The sequence below is a fragment of the Homarus americanus genome, unplaced genomic scaffold, assembly GCF_018991925.1.
Source record: "Homarus americanus isolate GMGI-L3 unplaced genomic scaffold, GMGI_Hamer_2.0 scaffold41366, whole genome shotgun sequence".
Classification (NCBI taxonomy): domain Eukaryota; kingdom Metazoa; phylum Arthropoda; class Malacostraca; order Decapoda; family Nephropidae; genus Homarus; species Homarus americanus.
Window position 1 is genome coordinate 2,310,867 of NW_024723541.1, and position 15,366 is coordinate 2,326,232.

The following is a 15,366-nucleotide window of genomic DNA, read 5'->3' on the forward strand; positions in this document are numbered from 1 at the left end:
GGGTAGAAGAAGGATGGAGACTGTGGAGGCGCCTTAGTATTAGAAGCTGAGGTTGACGAACTGAACTGAATGAAGTGTTGTAGCGAGGTTGAAAGTGGTGTAGCGAATTGATTGAAGTGTTGTAGCGAGGTTGAAAGTGGTGTAGCGAACTGAATGAAGTGTTGTAGCGAGGTTGAAAGTGGTGTAGCGAACTGAATGAAGTGTTGTAGCGAGGTTGAAAGTGGTGTAGCGAACTGAATGAAGTGTTGTAGCGAGGTTGAAGGTACGTACAGTATATCGCGAGGCAGAACGACTACAGGAAACAGCACTACGAACTATGAGAGGAAATTGTGGGGCGCGACACCAGGAAAGCGCAACTTGTGGTAGGGGGGATCTTGGTTGTTGTGAAAATGACGTAATTTGTAATGGGAATTCTGCCCTTGGCGACGGAACCTGGTGAAGACTGTGTTCTTACTGAATTTTCCTTGTAATTGTTTTTTTTTTCCTTTTATATTTCACTTGTGACACATGGTACAAAATGGCGTATCTTGGGACACATGGTATAAAATGGAGATATATGGAACAATTAAGTAAGATGTGGAATAAAATAGCGAGATATATATATAAAAATAGGACGAAATGTGTGGAACAATATAGCGAGATATATGGAACAATATGGCGAGATATATGGTACAATATAGCGATATGTGGAACAATATAGCGAGATATGTGAGACAATATAGCGAGATATGTGGTACAATATCGCGAGATATAAGGAAAAATATAGCGTGTTATGTGGAAAAATATAGCGAGATATGTGAGAATATAGCGAGATATAAGGAAAAACATAACGAAATATGTGGAACAATATAGCGAGATATGTGAGACAATATAGCGAGATATGTGAGACAATATAGCGAGATATGTGAGACAATATAGCGAGATATGTGAGACAATATAGCGAGATATGTGGAACAATATTGCGAGATATGTGAGACAATATAGCGAGATATGCGAGACAATATAGCGAGATATGTGGAACAATATAGCGAGATATGTGTAACAATAAAGCGAGATATGTGAGACAATATAGCGAGATATGTGGAACAATATAGCGAGATATGTGGAACAATATAGCGAGATATGTGAGACAATATAGCGAGATATGTGGAACAATATAGCGAGATATGTGAGACAATATAGCGAGAGATATGTGAGACAATATAGCGAGACGTGAGACAATATAGCGAGATGTGGAACAATATAGCGAGATATGTGGAAACAATATAGCGAGATATGAGAAATATAGCGAGATATGTGAACAATAAAGCGAGATATGTGAGACAATATAGCGAGATATGTGGAACAATATAGCGAAATACGTGGAACAATATAGCGAGATATGTGAGACAATATAGCGAGATATGTGAGACGATATAGCGAGATATGTGGAACAATATAGCGAGATATGTGGAACAATAAAGCGAGATATATGAGACAATATAGCGAGATATGTGAGACAATATAGCGAGACGTGAGACAATATAGCGAGATATGTGGAACAATATAGCGAGATATGTGAGACAATATAGCGAGATATGTGAGACAATATAGCGAGATATGTGGAACAATATAGCGAGATATGTGAGACGATATAGCGAGATAGGTGAGACAATATAGCGAGATATATGGAACAAAGGGACTAATTATATTAAACAATATGGCGATATATATGGTTCAATATAGCGAGATATGTGGAGCAATATAACGAAATATGTGGAACGATACAGCGAGATATCTGGTACAATATAGCGAGATATGTGGTACAATATGTAGAGATACAATGTACAGTTCCACTTGGTACAGTGGTTGGTGGATTTATTGAGAATTGCCATTATTGTGTTTGTTGATTTTCGAAGTATATTGAGGTGAAATTGGCGTATAATTACGAACGAAATCAAAATTGGCGTATAATATGAATGGAACTGAATTTGGTGTTTAATTATGGCGTTTATAAAGACGAATTGGACCATAGCAGGGAGATGCGACCGAGTGATCCCTAGGGGAGCTTCCCGTGATTAGGCGCTCAAGGATTAATCATACAAGAATGTAATTTTTCTATGAGACATTGCAGAGTAAACGATTATTTCTCCAGTGATTTTATTGTTTTGCTTATCTAAATTTTAATGTTTTTCTCGATATTTATGTCATCTGTAATTCATGTATTGTATTATATAATGTTTACTTCTTGAGCTCTGAGAAAGGGAACTTTCGGATGAACAATGAGAGGAGGCGGGAAAGCGGTGCATTTGTAAATAAGTAATGTGATATGAAATCGCCTAATAACAGAAGGTATGGAAACTAATTGTTCTATGTGATAATTATAAAAAAAGTATCTGTGAGTGTTGTAAAGATTGTTGTTGTAGGTAATATAAGCATACAACTGCATGATTACAATGTTATAATATACACTCAATAAGTTATACTATATATATCTATATATTATATTTCCGATGAATCTTTCGTAATAAATGTGCTAATTTATGAATGAGTTACAATATAAGATAATTGTGTATGGTTCATAATATACATACGCAATAGCTATATTTTATGTATGTAATTTTACTGTTGGTCTTGATATGAAATTATTAATTTTTCATTATTAATCGATTTGTATTTCCGTATATCTACATAATCTACAGATTGTATTATGCTGTTTACTTGCATGAGTCTTTTTTATCCTAATCTATATTGTTCAAGTGTTTCTCATTTTTATTCAGTGTTCCAAAATAAAGAAATGGTGAAGCGTAGAGCGATTAAAACAAAAGGTTCGTAGATGAAAGAATATAAAGAAATCGCGAGTATAAAAAAAAAGTCGCAGGAAGGTAATTAAGAGAAAGAGAAACGATAAAAAGGGAAGGAAAAGCGATGCGGACGAAAGCGAAGGAAAAAGGACGAAGAAGAAAAGACGTCCACATATCCTTGGCACTGGAAGAATTCACAGATGGTTATAAGTCGTGGATTCCACAGTGCCAAAGATGGAAGGGCTGACTGACTGCACTGAAGACATCACGAAGAAGAATCAAGATAACATAAAAGAAACAAAATTCAAGAGGAGAAGAAGCAAATAAGCCTCAAGAACAGAAGAATACTCAAAAGAAAAAAAAGTAATTACATAACCAGTGAAAAAGTCGACGAAAGGAATTAAAATACTGGAATAAAAAATATTTCCCCTTCCATATACTGCAAAAACAAGTGAGAATCCAGAACCAATTTATAGAGTTTACATGTGTTGGTGAGAGCCCGTCAGCCTAGTGATTCAATGAAACTCAAGTACTCATATTATTAAAAACATATCTGATTCTTACGTAACTTTCTAACTGACGATAGCTTAGCGGACGGACTCTCTAAAACTTTCAGTGTTATAATGTTGCTTATGTAGGAAAGATGTGAAAGGTATTATTATTATTGATGTTTCAGTGTGTTTCGATAACCATGTATTTGTGAAAGTGATTGTGTATCATAAAAACTATTGTGTATATCTATGTCCAGTGTATAATTTTTCGTCTGTATGTTATTTGAACTTATAAAGAATGAAAACAATATTGCGAATGTATAATCCATGTATTTATAATGAATAATGATTGGATGTTTTTATGCTGACAACGATCTTATTTTATTATATGTTGTTGTACTGTCTAATTCTCTATAATTTAATAGCTTCATTAATATGTATGTTATTATACCAATGTAATTACAGTATGTAGATTTTATAAACCAAGATGATAAAATTATGAAGAGTTACACTATTATCACACAGTTGGAAATAATTTTAAATAAGCACTGTTTATTGATTTATTTTCTGTATATAGAGTCAAATGTATCCCTGTACTGTATCATAATAAAGTTTACAGCTGGTCTATCTGCAGTGAAGGGTAGAGTCCTGAAGCATCAGAGAAAACGATGTATGGTGGGTAGCCTGTAGTAGCGTTAACTCCTCCATACTGGGCCTGGTGAAGAACGGAGCCTCGTGAATATACTTGACCATGATGAACCAATGATGGCCTAGACAAGAATACAATCATATATATTAAGCTTATGCAACATTCGATGGCAGAAATTAAATTGTTCTGCTTGTTAACTTAGACCCGAGATAAGTGAAATATGTACAGGTCTTCATCTGCATGTGGGGGGGATGGAGGCTAGTTCTGTGTCACATAATAGAGAATTCAATCATTAAAACTCTTTATTTTATTGAGTTATAAAAATATTTCGGCTTTGAATCATGCTAATGTTGTTAATAAGATAATTTTCATGTAATATATTTTGTATATATATCTATACAGTGTGGTAAATGTAATATTTTTGGATAATTATGATATGATCTAATATACCGAAGTGATGCTGTAATATTTACGTCTGTTGTGTAGTTAAATGGACGCTGCGTCTGTTCAGTTTTTACCTCCTGTCCCTCACCAGTGCTAGAGAATTGTGGTATTGGACTATTTTCTTTGGAGTAGAACTGTGGCGCGTCATCCTTTCACATCTTTCGGCCAGATTGTAATGAGGTAAGTAGTTTTACGTGATAGTATGGTGTGGGTGTCGTGGTCTGGCTAACCTGCTTACTTACTCGCTAATGTTTCATGCGCCAGGGCCGATGGCGTCAGGCCTGTGTGTCGAGCTTTGTGGATTCACTGTATGTCACCATAATCGAAGTTAAATTAGACGAGGTAATGGAGTTACTGCGTATTCTTGTAGCTCTTAATTGTACATGGTATCTTAATCTGCCCAGTGTTTGTCCCTCGATCTTACCCAAGCTGCAGTTCGTGGTTTGGTAAAATATAGTGAAAGGTATTGTGTTTCGTATTTCCTTTAAAACCTTACCGAAATGAACTAGAAATATTCAAAGAATGTTAGTTTAGATTAGGCCGTACAAGATTATTTGTTTTAGTTCGTTTTAAAACATTTACGGTAAATATTCTGATAGTTTTCACAGCTCTAACACTAAAGGTACAGCACAGTAGGCGTACATTCAATCCACCAATGTTATAGAAGCTAATCCCCAACACCACTATCTTAGTGGTGCACCTTTCCCTAACATTTTTTAATCAAACTACACACAAAATTTCAAATAGCCAGAAGTCACATAGAAAATTCAGAATAGTATTTTCAGAGTAGGTATTGTGTAATTTAATGCATTCTGGTATTGTGTATTTATGTAATGGTTGATCAAACCATGAAAAACAGTGGATCTTGCCATACAAGATATAACTTGTTTTGTTTTAACTTCACTGTAAGTCAGGTTAGTGTGTATTATATTGGCCAATCATCCCTAAAACGCCTGGTGTGTACACATCAAAATAATGTTTGCAATAAGTTAAAAACCTACAGTAATATGAGGTGACTGCTAAGGGTTTTTTCTCTGACATTTCATGTTTAAGTCTGGTAAGATTGTGGTGTAACATTGAACATTTATAGTTAGACATTTGTATGAAATATGTTCCACAAAATGTATTGGCCTTGTAATGTCAATATTACTCTGGAATGGGAATAATTTTAATTAAATAGTTAAAGATAAGGTTACATGTCTATATACTGTACTTGAAATGAAAATATAATGTATGGTATAGTAGCCCATTCAACTGAGTTGTCACTACCAATTACAGTAGCCTGTTTCAAGAGCGTCCAGATGTGTATGTTGTAGGTGATGGATCTTGTTTTAGTGACCCACTGCATTGTTGAATGTTCTTGTGATTGTGAGGTCTTTCCTTTCCTTTCGCAAAATTGAATAGAAACTTAAGTCTAAATACTTACAAACTAAATGCAGGTAGGCAGTTTATCCACTGAACCATGATGGGCTAAAAGCTACCTCACCTTAACTACTCTCTTGTAGTCAGGTTCTCTCCCTACTCGCGTGTCTGTTCCAGCCATAGCTCCAAAAACGGAAGTAGTTAGAGAACTGAAACTTAACACACATATTACATAGATCCCAAGGTTGTATAGCATGGCATTACTAATGATCATGGACACACCTCGATAAAGACAGGTATGACTTACATTCATTAGATTTTTTATGTGTTTTTGTGTTCGTGAATTGATATCATTGACACACAGCTTATAGTTGGGAGTGGTCAAAAGAATCCTTATCACATTAGGTCTTAACTTAGACTTTACTCTCCATTTAGGGTCCCTTCAGTACCATGCCCCATTCCTAACAATAAGGTTGAGGCATATTAGGACTATGGCATACTAGGGCCGATATAAGCAAGAACTTATCACACTGTAGAAAATAACCTTCTCGCAGCTCATGTACCCATATTCAATGAGCTGTTTGGCTAGGAGGGTTATGTAATGTGATCGGCGTGAGGTAGGTGGAGAGGAAGCATCGAAGCATCATCAAACCCTCCATACAAAAGTGAGATGTACGTGGAAGATTTAACACTATTTGGAAGTCAAGGAGCTCATTTCTGGGGGATTTATTGCTAATTATACCTTCGACTTACACAGTTCACTTCACATTCCTTCTCCAGGGTCGTTATCACAATGGAAATCAAGGGTTTGTTGTGTATAAAATGCCTATGTAGAGTCCCATTCTTAGTTCCCTACAAAGAAGAATTTGTAGTTACGGATTTCACAATTTGCTCATGATTATGATAATAAACTCCTGTTGTTTTTAAAGTTTCTTGATTATCGTAGGTAAACATTTAGATCTTATTCTACATTGTGTTAAGTTTGTTCATTGTATATATTAATAGTAGTTATTTATGTATGTAGCATGTAGGTGTTGCCATTGCTAGTAATTTATATTTGATAGAATTACCACAAGTCACAAGTCACACTGCCCCTAATCAACAAGTTAGTCTTATGAACTATAGGATTGGTGTGACTAGGAAATAGACTTACTTTAGGTTAAATCACTCTTAGATAACATAGACCTATGTTTTCCCCCATGTGTGTCTTAAGTCGTATCTTTTATATTTCTAACATGAATCGAAATTGTGAATAGAGTGAAAGGAAGTCGAGTCGGTCTTGTATTGTCCGTGACGAATCCAATTTAGTTGAGCCGTGAGATGAAAGAGAATGCCACTAACGAGAGCTGGAAGTAGGCCAGTGTGTGTGTGCAGGAGGAGAATTGTAAATATCCCAGGTTATTTCATTAAGCTAATACAAACTGGTTTTAGGAGGTTCGACTACCAGGGTTACTAGACACCAACCACTTACGCTTGATATCATACAAGCTACAATACAGATAATACTCAGGTATTTATAGTTTAGTCTGTGCTGTGAATAAGGTGACACCCGAAAGATAAATAAAAGCATGACGATTGGCTTACATGTAGAGGAGGAGGCTGGCTAGTAATGATGGTTGTGGTTGTTGACAGTGCCTATTATTCTAGATTGGATTTTGTACTGTATGTTAAGAATTAAGTTTGGATTTTATAGATTACAAATTGAGATGGGCTTTTGGAGATTATACATTCTGATTGGATTGGATTAGGGATTACTAAAATCGTTACGTCACAGCCATATTTGTTTCTGATAATAGATACTGTATTGAGTTCCTCTCACCACTCAAGAGTAACCACAGACAAAGCTCCTCTCGTTCTGTGCCGCCAGGTGAATGATACTTAATGTGTCCTTGTTAATGATACCTTTCTATTGATTTAACCTAACCTAACCATATCCTAATTCTGAAGGAACTATTTTTCTCCTCCATTACACGGGGCACACACCTATTGTCGAGAGGAGGAGGAATGTGTGCGGTCAGTGGCAAATCTTCCATCTGGCCTGAATTCGTAAATGTTCGCACGTTCTTTATTTTTTCTCCCCATACTTGGAGATATAATGACTAGTCTAACTGGCTCACATAAGTAACCATACGGGGATGGCTGTCTGAGTGACGTGAAAATTCCCCATAGTGATTCTACCTTATCTAATATATCAAAATGTTTATTCATCTTCAGTGGAAAAAAGTATACGAAGTTTTAAGTATTCAGATATCACAACGTCAATCTGCTACACGATATCTCCAACTAGTTGATGTTCTGATATTGCAATTTATCCACTTTAGCCACCGTCAAAAAAGTAACATGATTTCTTCGTATCCTGTCCGAGCTGATCTACTTAACGCTACGCCTCACCCAATTATCTATTCAGTTCAAACCTCACTGCACGTAGTCTGTTCATTTCAGACCTTATCACGTCCAGGTGTAATAAGCAGTTAGATATATTTTTCAACAATAAACAATATCATGAATAGAGAGTAAGTGTTATTTCTTGCATATAAAATGTTTTATTTTGGGTGAGTTTGTTGGCATTATAATTTGACTGTACTAATGGGTGAATCCCGTGAGGATGTGGTCTGTTCCGTTGTCCCTCACTCTACCAGATTAATGCTCGCCCACTTTCCATTGAGGATGTGGTTACACAGCTAGGGTCCGGCTTGAGAATGTTTCTTTAACCTTAACCAGAAAATGTGAATACTGTGGTGGGGGGAAATTCATTATTGTAGGAATATTATAAACCTAACACAATTTAACCTGAATCCAAGTTAAACTCACCTGATTTAACCGAACCGTAATAAAATGAAACTTAAAATAGGAATCCAGCTCTTGAGTTTATTTTTACTTGAGACGATTAGTCATAGCATACACGCCTATAACACACACGGGGTCGAGATGGTCTGTACCTGTATACGACTCCTAAGTAACCCGTAGATTCGAAATAGAATTCAAACCTAACCAACCTGACGTAAAATCCACATATTAGGCCAGTTTGGTTAACCTTTTAAGGACGAAGGTTTAAACTTTTAAGGATTATACTTTAAATTATCGTCTTTAAAGGGATAAATCCGGTTTAATGCTATAATGAGTGAATTGTACACAAGTTGCGTATCCCTGACTTAACAAAAACACAGACGCTGGTTTAAGTCTTATATTATTGTTTAAAAAAAGTAATAACAGCTGTGTGTGGGAAATAATTGACTTAAATAGTAAGGATTGTCGATCTCGGGTAGAACATTTATTTCATTGAATATAACACTTTTTCTTTCGTGTGATACAGAACCTTGGTGAGTTGCGGTGAAGGTATAGAGTTAGGTTCCCACATCAACCAATTCGTATCTGAAGTTATTGTCATGGAATATGTAATTTGTCTGAAAGGAAGGGTGGGGAAAATCTGCGAACTCAAGAAAGTTTAATTTCGTTTTATACCACAAAATATAAAACAGTGATAGGGTCTGTTCGTTCATCAGTCTGTCCCAAAATGTCAACAGATGGCAATGAACTGAACTGAAATTCATTCTATTTGTTACGGCTATATTGAATATGTTGAAGTGAGGCTAACAGTGATCTTAATGATTTTTAATAGGAATTGTGATATGATAGTTTAAATTTAGCTTTGCATATTCTGATACATTATACTGCAAGTGTTACTGTACTGTACGTGTGTCTTTACGGTAATTATGAATTTACTTGTGGGGAATCTCATTGTCTGGAACTTTTTTTTCCTATAATACCACAATTACATAGTAAACCTGCCTGCCGTTGTTATTATTATTATCATTATTACTATTATTATTATTACAGAGGAGTAGTCTGAGCTATTAGTACTAAAATCGCTTTCAAGGTCGCATTGATAGTAGACAGATATCATCATGGGACATATAAATAAACTTTGTGATTATTGGACATTTTTGTAAGAGGAATTTGTCTAGAAAGTGAAGTACAGTAGTAATTGTTTTGAAGGGATATTACTTCTACTATTACCACTACTACTACTGATAATAATAATAACAATAATAATAATAATAATAATAATAATAATAATAATAATTTTTTCTCACCTTGAAGCCTCTTCCCGCTTTGTAATAATGATGAAACTATTAATAATAAAACAAAAAAAAAAAATAATAATACAGCAAAATCACTTGTTCAGAATAATAGGTATCGTGGCCACTACCCCGCAAATATATTTTTTTTTCCACAATATTTCGTATTGACAGCAGACGGACAAATACAAGGTTTGTGTCTGCTGGTCCGTCATTGTATAATTTGTACAAAACTCATGATAATAAATACAAGGAAAATAAAACTGATCATCGACTGCATTAGCCACACATGATAAACATTAGATATATAGATATGGTATAGTTTATGAAGTTACTCAAGATATGCGTGTGCTTTTGTTGTTGTATGTAAGTTGGGAGGGTTAACTTAGGTGCGTTGAGTGTGTGCTTGGTCAGTTTTGCTATTCCAGGCGAGTGATGCCCCACCTTACAGTGCCATATTTGTCTATGCTCCAGACGAGGTGATACGTGATTGGTCAAGAGCGTCAGCACATTTGCACTTATTGGTTGAAGCCCTGTAGGTTGGTCTGTTGTACACGTTGACTATTGTAGATAATTATATAGCTGATTTAGGTTGTTAACTAAGGCAAAAGGAAACTTAATTGTTTTTGTTTTTGTTTTTGTTTACATTAATATCCAAGACAGATTGTGTATAGGCGGCAACATGAACCAGAATAATAATAGTCTGTTGTTGCACTTTTATTTTAGCTTTTGTTTATTTATATATAAGTTATGTATTCCAGGAGCTGTACCATAGTATAAAATAGCTTGAACGTACACAAAAGTGACATTATTTTATGTATGTACAAAGAGTATTAATATTCTTTATGAAGTCAGTCCGCCCTGTTGGTAAATACAATTCAAGTGATCAGACATCACTAAATTAATGCAATATTTCTCTGTTCACAAGTGTTCCTACATGATATATCCAACTTTGTTACAGAACATTCCCAAAATATATAAATGCGTTTATTGTTAGCATTAATTGACAATTTTTAACTTATTGTTCTTTAAGAAATATACGTAGACTAATTGGTCCCAGATGAACGAATATTCTTTTAACGATGACCCTCACTAACTACCCGCCCAGAGACTGTTTCAGAGCCTACCTGAACTATACGGCCGATTCTGATCACCTCAAGCCATGTCGGGCGACGGTAACAACGTTCTATGTTGATTTGCGTTTTCAGTCCGCCTGGGAGTGGGAACCCAAGTTGTGTAAATAACGTCCAGGTGATAATGATATGACACAGAAGAACTTTTTTAGTCTCATCACTGATTCATTAATGATTCTGGAGCAAATTAACGATTTTCGGAGCTAAAGATGAACAATATCTGATGTTTTATAATCCGCAGTTGTTTTGTTTTGTTGGAAATTGCTGTTGGCCGATTGTTACGGATGTTTTATGTGGCGTTCTTGTACGAAGTTGGATTTTCCACCCTTGTTACCACCAAGACGACGTTAGGAACAAACAGACGTAAGTCAAGGCGTGCAGTCATCTGGTGGCCCCAAAGGAAGCCCTACCATCCCATTAGCTGTGTTGTGGCACCGTCTCTCTTTGTCATTTGATTTTATTTTATTTAAGTAAATAAAGAGTAATACAAATATGTGAGGAATACAAAATTAAAGGTTATAATTCTCATAGCGCGTCGTAGCCTTGTCAGGATGGACAAATAAACCCAGACCGACAAAGGTTGATTATATTGCAGATGAATCACAGTCGAGGATTTGTTTCACTGGAGAGGATAACCAGTGTGCAAAACGCATGAGACATTATCTGATAGATGTTAACACAAGTCGAAAAGACGTTTCCGTTTTAATAAAAGCGAAAATTCAATTTTTAAACTTCAAAATTAAAAGATAACTTCCCCCGAGAATTTCCAAAAAGTCGGAGTACCTCAGTGTCAGCCATGAAGTATGTGTGACCGGTGGTGTAATACAGGTTGATTGGCTGATGATCTAGTGCAGTGGGTCTGAACCTTTTTTGGTCGGCGTGCCCCTTGGGCTCATTGTGAGACGTGACGTACAGTGCCCCCTCTTAATGGTGACTCAGTTATTTTTATTTCTTCAATAAACTATGTGTATCATCAACAATGGGAAGTATATCTTATTCTATATACTCTTACACCCTATATAGAATATGTTTCATAGCAACACCTGTGATTCCGTGAACAGTGATTCTTTTCTGCTAAAAATAAAGTTCATTTTTTAATATGGGCCTGGAGGGGACGCCTAGGGTGCGGAGGCAGTGGCAGAAGGGTAGAAAGATATATGTTAGAGATACTTGTACCGTCATTGGTGCTGTGGTGGAGCGGTAACAACTAAAGGAAACAAAATGATGGAAGGAAGGAACAATAGAGGAACTTTTTCGAAAATTTTGATGTTTTTTTTGGAGGGGGGGAGAGGGGGGAGGCGCCAAAATTAGCTTTAGTACAAGTTATCTTATTAATAACCTCATGAGTTACGAGTTTACGCCCCTATAGGAGTATTATTGTCAGCTAGGCATATGAAGCTGTCAGTATCATCTTATTCACAGAAAGTGGTTACGGCTTCGTCAACTAAGGGTGCTGTCGCGGGAGATTTGACAACTACCTCAATTTTACACCACTTTTCAGATGCCTTATAAAAGCTAGATTATCCCAATTCCCTTCCCGACTGTGAAATTTTCCCCTGGGACTTAGAAAAGTTTATTTATCTTAGATACATCTAATTATACCTATGGAAAAAGTAAATTAATTCCGGTAAACCTGAATAAAGTCTTCAATTTGTATATTTTCCTTTAGGTTGAGTCGTTGTTGGGGTGCTGCGAGTGTCGGCCATTAAGACAACTTCTCACACTCTAGAATCGGTGTGTCGTGTATATGGTAGTTGGAGGCCTGGGTGTCGTTTATCCTAGGAACTAAAAAGACTTAACCTAGGGTGATGGAGTTGAGACGTCATTCCATCACGTTATTCTGAATTATACTGTATAGTTCACCCTGCAGATGATACGTGAACTTGCTAAAAATTAAAGTTTTTATATATTAAAAAATTAAAAAAAACTTGACAATTAAGTAAAAATATATAACTTATGCGTACTGCTTCACTTATACTGCACTAACAACACACACACACAATATATATATATATATATATATATATATATATATATATATATATATATATATATATATATATATATATATATATATATATATATCTAATGAGCCAAATTTTGTGTGTTCGCTCATTTCCATTCATTGGTTAATAAAGCACTAATGTATAGCTCAAGGAAATTGGAAGATTATTTTTATTTCGTTTATGTTTCTCTAGAGTCACAGTGTTGATGTTTGACAAGTATTACTGACAGGACCTGGTGTGAGGTCGTGTGTATGGCGCCATATGGAGAAGGAAAGAGATGGATGGTGACTCACACTACAGTAATCCAGAGAAAGGATATTGAGGAAGGATTTTGTTTTCATTCGTGATTTTTATTAGTGTAGGTTGTAAGTACAGTGTGAAGTGGTGAAACAAAATGGTTAGTGTCTTAAATGTGTAGTGAATGTGACGGCACAGATGAAATATTTTGTCACGTAAACAAAATCAACCCATTATGCCTCCGCCGCCAGCAACAAAGGGGCCCTCAATGTTTACCTGTTCCGTCCGTTCATTATAGTTTTTCACCTGGTGGACTGCCGAGCAGGTGTTTTGACGAGCATTTTCTATCTTATAAACTTAGACTATGATTTTAAAATACAATTAAAATCATATACCTCAGACTAATGAAATTTTTATCTCCTTTTTTTTCAATTAGCGTAAGTTTGAAATAGAACTGCAGTGCCTGTCATTGGATATCTTTGAGTTTTACTTTATAATCACTATCTTAATGCTGTTAATTTGTTGGATTATACACTCCTGTACTTCACCACTGAGGTCTTAATGTGTACACACTATCAGTTCATACGCTCGACAACAGGGGGTGAAGGTTATTTCGTTATACAATGTAATGCAAAGTAGAATAAGAGAGGTGTGCTATACAGGTCTCGTTGTAAGGTAGTGTTTAACTCAGTAACATGAAGTACAGCTGGAGAGTTCAACTACACATTATTTCTTTCTAGTGTTTTAGTCTTTAGTCACCATGATGTCACTGTTAGCCTGCGGGTGGGAGTTTGATCACCAGTGTTTCAGTAAATTAAATAACATTATTGCCAGTTTGTTATTGGATTTTGATAGCCTCAAGATTAAGTAATTATTTTAAATGATCACCGGCCAGCTGCTGATATTTCGTTTGAAGATAATCGCTGTCCTGCTGTTGGATTATGATTATCTATAATTTAACCGACACTTGCAATAATCAGCGTATTGCTAATAGCCTACTGTTGAGTTGTGATTACAAGTAATTTAAATTAATTTTGTTGTAATGGAGTATTACTGCTGACTTGCTGTTTGGTTATGGTTAAATACTAGTAATTTGACAAAACTTGCAGTAATCAGACTAGTACTGCTAACTTGATGTTGGTTTATGATCAATAGTTTTGATAATTACTTAAAGTGAGAGTTTATTTAACAACTGTGCGTAGGTTATACAAAGGATGAATCAGTTTATGCCTGACAGTAGCAGCAGCAGCAGCAGTGTGGGCGGCCATTATGGTGAGCAGTGGACGGCAGGCGGCGGCGGCAGCCAGACAGGCGCCACCACCACCATCATAACAGCGCCGCCCCACCACACGCTTTGCCAACACTCTTTCCTTTTAAGTTTATTCCCGGTGCGTGTCTGATTAGAATTGTGAGGTGGATTAATAGTAGACCGTAAAGATACGGAATGGCTGATGTGTCAGTGGACGATGGTAATTTAGTGCTCAGTTCAGTTTGCTGTGGCACGGGAGTACCTCTTCTGTGTTATTTTTAATAGTTTCAGCAAAAAAGTCGATATTGAAGTAGAAAAATTATTTATTAATACACAGGATAGATTTGTAGGTGCTTTACTGCAACTGGCAAGCACGATTCTCACAGCGGAAGCAGCGGTTTGCCTTTTCACAGACTTGACGTGTGGGGAAGCAATTGCAACAAGAATGGCGCTCTTCTCGTCCAAGCAACCTGGGTCTTCAAACATATATACGGCAATACACTTCCCCCACTTAGAACTACGAGTGTCTTTAGTTAGTAGAGTCTCGGTGTATTGTTTATAAAATATTCGACTTCGTGTTTGTGTTGTAGCTTAAGTTAACCAGCTAGTTAAACGAACTCTAGTTATGAAACCAAACCTTTGAGATACAGCATGCTAATATTTTCCTGTTTGTTTACGTCCCCACACTCGAATTCTAATTTTATTTAAGTATATAATATTTTCTAAAAGTGCGGTGGATGAGTGGATCAACGGCTTAGTGTACACCTATCTAAATGGTTCGTGTCCCGAGTACCCCATAGTCCACCCAGCTGTAAATGTGTACCTACCTGCAGATAGAAAAGTGAAGGTGATCGGATGTAGTGCCGGATGGTTTAGTGTACTGTACAGTGTGTTGTATTCACCCTAACACTAACGCCATGAAGCCTTTAGGAC

The 15,366-nt window shown here is 36.2% G+C and overlaps 1 long non-coding RNA gene across 2 annotated transcripts in view; it reads left to right on the plus strand.

Annotated features, from left to right (window-relative positions):
• The first annotated feature begins 4,396 nt into the window (after positions 1-4,396).
• Positions 4,397-15,366, plus strand: part of LOC121863507 — a 41,242-nt gene continuing 30,272 nt past the window's right edge. For both annotated transcript variants that reach the window (XR_006088414.1, XR_006088413.1), the window contains exon 1: positions 4,397-4,547. This is a non-coding gene — a long non-coding RNA (uncharacterized LOC121863507). The remainder of the gene's footprint in view (positions 4,548-15,366) is intronic.